This window comes from Monomorium pharaonis, chromosome 8 (assembly GCF_013373865.1).
Source record: "Monomorium pharaonis isolate MP-MQ-018 chromosome 8, ASM1337386v2, whole genome shotgun sequence".
In the NCBI taxonomy this organism is placed as follows: domain Eukaryota; kingdom Metazoa; phylum Arthropoda; class Insecta; order Hymenoptera; family Formicidae; genus Monomorium; species Monomorium pharaonis.
In genome coordinates this window covers 22,129,757-22,139,058 of record NC_050474.1, presented here as the reverse complement: position 1 = coordinate 22,139,058, position 9,302 = coordinate 22,129,757, and positions in this window count along the sequence as shown.

Sequence of the window (9,302 nt, the reverse complement as noted above, 5' to 3'; positions counted from 1 at the left end):
GAACGAAACATTCCCCTTTTCTTATTGTTACTTCTTAATTAGCGCTATTATTCTTTTTTGTCTTTCACGTTCTTAAGATTGTCTCCCTTCTTGTTGGTCCTTCAATTTTGTAAAATTGTTTTTTCCATCAGATATAAAATTATTACTTATGTAAATTAGTGATATTTAACCGACGTTGTAATGCGGACGATAATTGACACAATTAGCGACGTCTATAAATAAATATTTGTCGCCCAATAAAATTAATTTCATCTTGTAATCGTGGAATGACGAAACGTAAGCGTACAAAAGTGCGTAACGGGGAATCCCATTAATGGACGGGTTTGCACGAAATGTTTCGCGTTTCCGGAAGCGTACGCGTAGATTCGTGTGCGTAGATTCGCGTGCATACACGCCGAATAGACACGAGGACGTCACTCGACCCGAGATGTGCGGAAATCCTGGGAATATTTGAGCAGCGAATGTCTAAGCAGCGTCGGATTTCAGACCGTCTGATACCTCGCCACTCTGACAGCGGATCGTCGACGCATGTAAAGTTAGTCGGTGTGACAATGATAGCGGAGAAACTCGTTGGAAAATTACACGTGTTTTCCGTCACGCGGACGGGGGAATAATTGCACATCGGCCGGAAATGCAAGTTTCATGTTTTCGAAATATAAATTCTGATTAGAAATCCCATAATGTCATAAGCTTATAAATGTATACTGCGCAGCGGTGGTTCACGAAATATTCATTGGTGCGGCGGTGGGTGCTAATAAAGTTGGGAAAGCTGTTGTGAATCCGTATACTGATGAATTTTATAAAAACTATTTTCTCTGCCCCGTGTAAGAGAGTTCAACGTAATTTCATATATTCGCTTTTATTCCGAAAATATAATGAAGTGTCGATTTAGTTGGCTTTAATAAAATAATGCAATTTTCTAAAGGAAATCGAAATTTCAATTTCGACACGCGAAAATATTTTTAAACTACATGATGGATCGATTCCAAATTTTGTATGTTTACTCTATGTATCTCCAATAATATGTAAAGTAAAAATTACAAAAACATTAGTTTGCTTAAAAAAATATAATAAAAAAAACAAAATAAATATAATAATAAAGATGCGTCTAAAAAAAATGCGAACATATTTCAAAAACTATTAAGTTTTCTCAGAAGCGCCTTTGCCATTGTTTTATCTTAAAAAAAATTAATATTCTTTTACAGTTTTTATTTTAGACATTGTTAAAAACACGTACAAAACTTAAAACTAATCCGTCGCGTATATAGTTAGGAAACCTTATTTGCATGTCGAAACGGGGAGAGCTCTTTAATTGAGGATTAATTTAAATGCATTTTGAAAGTGAAACACTGACACGTCTTCTCGACACAACTTACGCTTTATCTATTACTTCCTGTCAAAAGATTCTATTACAAAGATGTTTACGCAAGTACTGAAAACGTGTACGCGTTGTAAAATATGAATTGCACGTTGCCGTTTAAGGGTCGCTTACGGGCTATATTTGCCCGTAGGAGATAGAACTTGGCACAATCCGAGTAATTTCTCTGCCGCTTATACGTACCTATAAAATAAAACGAGATACGATCAGCGCCGTTAAAAAGCGCGGGACGCAATTTGGAACGGACGGCGCGCGGCAGCAATTAATTGCGGAACGGAATTACTCTTTGTTACGGGAAAAATCGCGGATAACGCCTATCCGCGCCGCCGCAACGCGTTTAAAACGACGGCACGAGCCACGATGGGATCGGTATGTGAGATTACTTTGGGCTTTCAGTTAACTCACGGCTTTGAAACAAGGCGCCGCGCCGCGGCCTGTTTCCTCCCCCGCGTTGTCGGCAAACTTTAATTTAACTCGCGCTCATACGTCAGGCATATTGTAGACTCCTTGCCTGCTGCTATTCCAGACCGGGGCGCGATAATCAGCTGAAGCACCTTCTTCGCGAACGGCCCCGTCGCGCCTTACTTACAGGATGTTTCGTCGCGCCTTACGAAATGTGGAGTTAGACTATTGGGAAAGCTTGATTAATCTGACGTCGTCTTTGTCGATGCAGCCTCACCGAAGGCTGCAAATAACAAGAACAAACGATGCCTGTTGTTCAATAAACAGTTGATATTACAATAAAAATAAAAAATTGTAAGAATTCCGATTGCGTAGATATTTTAAAGTGATCTTTATTTATATATAGCTATAGCGATTAGCATATTCTTATTTTTTTGAGAAATTCAAGAAGAACAACATGTTTAAATTATTTACTTAAATTAAAGCTTTTAACTATGAAAAAGATCTCAAAATATTGACGTGATGTATACAATGAAGGTAATATTATTATTAAAAATCTGCGAAATATTGGAAAGACAAAAACTTTTTAAAATTTCCGAGAATTTTTCCGGGCTAAAAGTATTGGTGGTGATCGTAAAATCGCCATTTGATATAAGATGCATTATTTATATCATATGCAGACTTTTATCTATTGAGAATTTATATCCGCTTTATCACTTCGATACGAGAGAAACACCAGGAACGGATTTCGCTCGAAATACAAGAAATACGGTCACGTAATGAGGCAAAAATCTTTAAATCGTCGCACAGGCACGTTAAGCAGTAAATGTCTGAACGAGCACATAAACTTTGGCGATATAATCGGGTTACGCGTAATTATTTCGTCGCTTGGTACGTGAGTACGCACTCGAAATTCCGTCAGGCGAGCAACGTGGAGGGCGTGAAAAAATTTTTAAACGCGCGAAACTAATGGTTATTCGCCGCACACGGAGTAATTAGAACTTTTTCGCGCTAATGCTAAACTGATTGGGAAACGCCGTCCGTGTACACGCGCGCTCGCACACCGATACATGCGCATACAGTCTGGCAGAATGAATTTGAGAGAACCAGTCGGAGCACGGGGGAAACAAGATTAGGCGGCTAACTTTGTTTGCCAGAACCAATCAGCAGGCCCAAGAATCTCAACTCGGCCCGAGTACATTCTTCTCGAATTAAGATGACTTCCGTCACGTAGTTCGTGATTGAAATAATTCTATACGTTCTGTCTCGTCGAGGCAAAATGGGATTGATTAATATTCCGCAATTTCGGTGTAATTGCATTCCCGAGGAATTAGTTATTGCACAAGCGGAAACATATATTATCAATGACGTAGTTTTTTTTACGAGCGAAAGTAAACTGCGAATTTTATAGAAAGGTGTATTTTTCTCGTACCGCGACTCGAGTAGCGCGCGCCGGATTTAGTGGAGTTAGCCAAACGACGATGATAATTCCTAGCGGGAGCGCGCTGCGAGCGGGGTTTCATATAAAAAGCGAAGAAGCCGCGGAGAAAGTGGCTTCTCGGGGTTATCGTCGCTCGTAAACGCCCGGGGAATATGCCCGATTATGGAAAATCCTGCCTGCGACTCTTCTTTTCTCTTTGCCGAGATCCCTTCTCCCGCATTCTCGTCCCTCTGTCTCACAGCATTTCGCCAGACACGTCTCTCCGGTGCGGCTGCTCATGTGGCTCGCGAAGAGAAGTCTTATCCTGGATTCTCGGCGTACCTCGTGTCGGACCGCAGACACGGAGGTCGTCGTCGTCGTCGTCGACGGGAAGGCGGGGGTGAGAATCGGTCGTAGGACGCGCGTGGTAACGTGAGGTCGAATCAGAGGAGAATGGACCACCCCCTGTTATCAGCTCGGAGCCAGCCGCCTTCCTCGAGCCGACAAATTACTACATCCCCACCAGCGTACCATTCTGGTACCAAATCAAGCCGATTTCTCCTACCGCCGGTTTGCTTGTGTGTCTCTTGTCTCGTCCTCCCTCGCGGCACTCGCAGCTACCGGTGCCAAGGTCAAAGTGCCGCGGTACATTACGGCGTTAAGCTCGCTCGGAAATTAGGAGCCTCGTGATTTTCATTATTTAACGAGGAGGAAAAAAAAGTTTCAACGCCGCGGTCGCGGTTTGAGGACTCTCACCCACGGCATAGCCGGGAAGAGGACATCTAATTACTTTGAAAGAGCGTTAAACCACGTTGTTACGGGCGAATCTAAGCAATTTATTCATTAAAAAGAAAGAGGAGAACATCTTTTTTTTCTTTCTCGAGCTTTTTCAGCTTTCTTAAGGATGGAAAATTTTCCATCCATGAAGATATCGTTAATAAACCTCAACCATTTCTCTCCCCTCCTGTCGGCCTCTGCCGGTGCACGGAGACGTCGCGAGCGAGAGAGAACGGCGGAACACGGGGGGCGTCTGCACGGGGCGGAATAAGGTGGGATGACGCCGAAACGTATGGCCTCTGATTTATAAAGGAAATAATTTCGCGGGGGCAATCCTTTACGTCGAGTACCCGGAACGTGCGAGGGAGGAAGAGGGAGAGCGCGGAGTGGCTGCAGGGCCGCTCATCTCCCTTAAAATTCATTACCTCGACTAATAGCGGCGTTTAATATCTGGTCGCGGGCCGGACGTTTTACGGTAGATCACTCTAATACACGGAAACTATGACAATATCTCCGGCACCGCAATCAGCGATTACTCGCGGGTTTTTTTTTCCGCGCCGATCTCTCTCGTTTCTACTTCGACCTTGCCGTTTTCGTGGCATTTTTAATTTCAATATACGTCCATCGACGTGCGCGAATAGAAGTCGCGACGTTCAATACCGCTTTTAATTAAGTCAAATGGGATTAAATTACGGGCAACGTAACCTGATAACGACCGACGCTGCTGCGCATTCGCGCGCAGACGAGAATACAGGTCTCTTAATATAACATAATCTTCAGCTGTCCACGGAGCAGTCGCGATCGATTTGCTCTCCTTTTACCGTGATGTTTAATTTAAAGCGCCAATTTCTGCACTGGCCTCGACTAATAGGCAATTACATCGCAACCCTCCATTAATTAGCTGAATCTTGTTACGAACGCGCGCGGAAAAACACGGACGCGCGTTGACACAATTAGCTTATCGCGAGGTTTTTCGAAATTTAGTTTCCGCGTGCATATCGCACTCGATTGCAACACAGCCGCCCCCGTTTGCAAGCGCTACCGGTCTCATCGCGCAAATACGTCGTCCCGTGCGAGGATGCCGAGTCACTCCGCCGGCAGAGATGTAACATTTATGCCGCGAATGTCAGAGTTACGCGGCGAATTTTTCCCCCTGCGGCGTTTCGTGTTCTTTTCCACCATGAAGCCGGAGGTGCTCGACTTCCGCGCGATAGCTCGTAGCGGATTGTACTAAATTTTTTAATTCTCCATGCGGCTGCGTTCCGAGATGGTGGTAATGAAAACACGCCGTCACGCCTAAGAGTTTCCCCTCTCGGTCCTTTGCATATTGCATAAGGTTTTTGTTACCGTTAGATTTTAAGCGGCGATAAGACGCGACAAAGGAATTGAGATCCAGATCTTTGGGTATTAGTTAAAAAAAAAAAGTTCTCGCTTTGATGTTCCTTTTTTCCCAAAGGGAGTAATTTACATCGAGAATTGTCTTCAGAGAATATCCCGAGATGACAGTGCCTTATTGTATCGAAGAGAAATGAGATGGATCTTTAATACATGCCAATTACTGTAAAATACAGTCAAATATATTTTTGCTATTATTAACATTGTTTTAGTAATCGGATTGAATTCAATTATTTTCGGCTGTATATAATAGAAAAATTGAGGAGAAGAAAGAAGGAAACATCTTTGCACTTTTTGTACAGGAAGAAAAAGACGGCGCTACGTTTGTCCATTCCGAAGAAAAAGCTAACGGAAAAAAAAAGAAATAGAGAAGTTGATGAAATATTGGAGAGCGGATTACACGGGACAATATTCTGTTGTAAACTGTTTCTCCCGTCCACCCTCTACGTCGCCAAATAGATACTAGTAGCACGTACCCCATCGCGTATCATCTTTCTCGTTATTTTCGCCATCCACTTAATCGTCTCCGTTTTTTCGCTTGTGACCATTTGTCCATTTTATTTTACTTCTAAATATAGAAATAGACTTTCTTCTTATCGTATATTTATTTTTATAATGCCTTATAGAAGTAATTTGTTGTTAACAATTTTATTTGAGTGTGTATTTTTTTCGAGACGTATAGATGAAGTTTTTACTTTCAAACGCTTAAAAAGTTGCAGGTATTACTTCAAGTTAAATTATTCGAATCTAAAGAAATTTTTGAAATCGTGAATAGTTTTTTTTAATAATATAAAATTTTTATGCGTTTTTAAACATTTAAATAGTTTTTTTCTATTTATTTCTTCTTTTAAAACGATATTCAAATTTTAAATTTTTTAGATAGAGTTTATACGGTCATTACTAGACATGACTATTCCGAGAATTAAGCTCGAACTGGCGTCCAGTTCGAAAATCGTTTGGGTGAGATGTAGGGTGCGAAAACCTAATCCGAATTACATCGATGTTTTGAGCAGGATTTATTGGTGGCAAACGTGCCAAATCGCCGAACACTTTTCACTCGGCAAGTCGGTCAGGTCAGAAATAAGTTACATCTTTGAACGAGACCTGGAATCGTCTATCGACGTGGTCACGTAAGTTTATTTAAATCGAGAAACGAATTACGTGAAACGTGAGATATTAATGATCAATTAGTTATGACGAAATGAAATTTTAATCGTTGTCAATATTATCGGGAACGTTTTAGCGCATCCTCGATAATAAATTTCACTCCTCGATAATAAATGACTCTTACTACGGTCTTACTACGCTCTTTTCTTTATTTTCGGCACTTTTTTCCGCAATTAAATCGACAGGGAAATGTCATGTATGAGAGAAAAGCCGTTTGGTTTTTCTGTCTTTTTTTCGATTCTAACAAAAATCACTTTGAGATGAAACGCTTTCAGCGTATGTATTAATATTGAAAGTTATGAACACCGCCAAACAATGTATCGCGATTTCGCGCTGTTGTATTTTTATGAAATTATTACTCGGAGTTATTGCAAGTCGGCAGATTACAATGTAACCGTAATATATACATCTTTATTTACCGCTAAGTGATACTAATGATCGTTTTGTATGTAGGTTCGAAACGGATTGCTATATGTATCGGATTAAACGCGAATTATTATGAATATTTATATCGGTATTTCCCCCATCGCACTTTATGAATTTATTTCGACGTTCGATAAACTCGATTTTCCAGTGAATACATTTATCTGGCCAATCATTATTCGATCACAGAGACGAAATTACACAAATTGTAATTTCAATTTTACAATGCATTGTTACGCGCAATCGTAACGATGGTGAAAGAGAATTGTTTGTTCTCACATTCTTGGAACGATAATTCCATGAAGCTGAAATTAAAATGAGAATTCTATGAAGCTGATGCTTTAGATTCAGACTCGTTTTTAAAATCACTGATTCAATTAGGCGAGACATTGTTCTTCCGCTGTGCTGGAGCTTGTCGGAGTTTCCACGTTTCTGAATATCCGACTGTCGCTTTTTCCATTCTTCTCCCTTTTCCCCTGCTTGTTAAACGGGCAGTTATCGGCGGGATATTGGCGGCCGTGAAAGCCGGGAATGGCCGCGATGACGATTATTAGCCAAGTTTCACTGCCCACTCATCCTCGGCGGCACGGATATTCACCGAAATTCCGACGCGTCGTCGTCGCGACGCGGACGAAGAAGTTGGAGGACGAGAGAGAGGGGGAAAAAAGAAGAAATAACATACGACGACTTGACGAGTTGGCGTGACGTTTATTAGACATTAAGTAGTAATATGGGCGAACGAGTCGGACAGAACTAGCCGGGTAATAAGGGACAGGTTAGGAGAGCCGTCATACTAATTGTAGTAATTCCGGCATCCACTTTGGATATTTAATTAAGTTTCCGCTGACAAGCATCTACTTACTGAGAGGGAAGCGCGGGTGCCAGAGGTTCTTACCCTCGGTACACACTGCGCTCTGCTTTCCCGTCTTCCCATCGTCGTCATCGTCATCGTCCTCGTCCTCGTCCTCGCATCGTCGCTTAAAACTGCTACGTAACCTACCGACTTGCTTAACTGCCGGCTCAAAACCCGCGTGGTTCTCACTAATTATTTAGTGTATTCACGTACACACCAGAGTAATCGAGATGGAAGACAACGAGGAGGACTGCGACGGCTCCGCATTCCGTGTCCGGTCGGGAAAAATTCCGTCCCGTTCCGGCAGTTGCGTCGCCGGTTACCGGACGAGATGAAACGCCATATTTCGTCGCCGTGCTTAATTGCGCCACCGGATAACCCGGGGGTGTGATCAACGCGAACGCGAGAGCTACGTCGTCGCGATAAAACGAGGAGAAAAAAAATTCGCCGAGTAACGATCGAAAAAAGTTTCTTAGACCGCGGTGCGAAACTTGGAACGAGTACTATAAGTTTCTATAATCTTCGCAACAAACCCCTCCGCGTATTTCAGTATGACGCAACGAGCGTTTTTTTCCCCTATTTCGGTGGCGCTGTTTGTGCCGGTAATTTAGTGTCCTTAGAAGTAAGAGTCTGGATAATCTTCTAGTTTTGAAGTAAAATGGTGTCGATTGCTAGAAACTATAAAGAATAATGCAACATATACAGTACATTACTTTTTATAGTTTCTAGTTGACGCCATTTTGTTCGAGGATTGTCCAGACTCTTAGAAACACTACGGTAATCCGAACTGAAACGGCGGTCCTCAGACATTCGGGAATAATTTATAAATGGTAGAGAACGAAGACGGCCGGCTAAATATCGCGGCGGACGATTCTTCTCTCCGCTGGCCGCCGACGCTGGTATTCCTTCTATTATCTATTGTTCGGGCCAAGATTTTAGTGGGGCAGTATATAAGAGCAGCCAGACACGTGCACACATACACGAATGCGGTCTCCCATTCGATTTCGTAAAGTATGAAGCTATCAAGGGCAATGGTCCGAGAAGGCCGGCACAATTACCAATAACTCTTTGACGTGCTCTGTCTACGTTTCCTCTTGCTACTCGAAACATTTCCTTGTCCCGGTATCGTTCCATCGAAGATTCTCCCGCGGAATATTCTATGATGGGATGGACGATCGTCCGCGTTCAACTTTACCCGTCAAAATTTACGCGGCAGTTATTATTGACGACAATTATTACCTCCCTTTTTTTCCCCAATATTATTATCGATACATTCTCTAAATCTCATTGACGCTCGGACTTTGCGCGGTGATTGCCAATTATCATACATACTTTAGCAATCAAATTAAACGTACAGTTCGTGAATTGTAATTATTACGTTTTCCAAATTCAATTTTCCAATTATCAATAGCGTAATTAATGGCACACGGAAGTTAAGTTTTCATCATGCTGTTCTCGTTAGGCAATAGATATTACAATAGATGAGG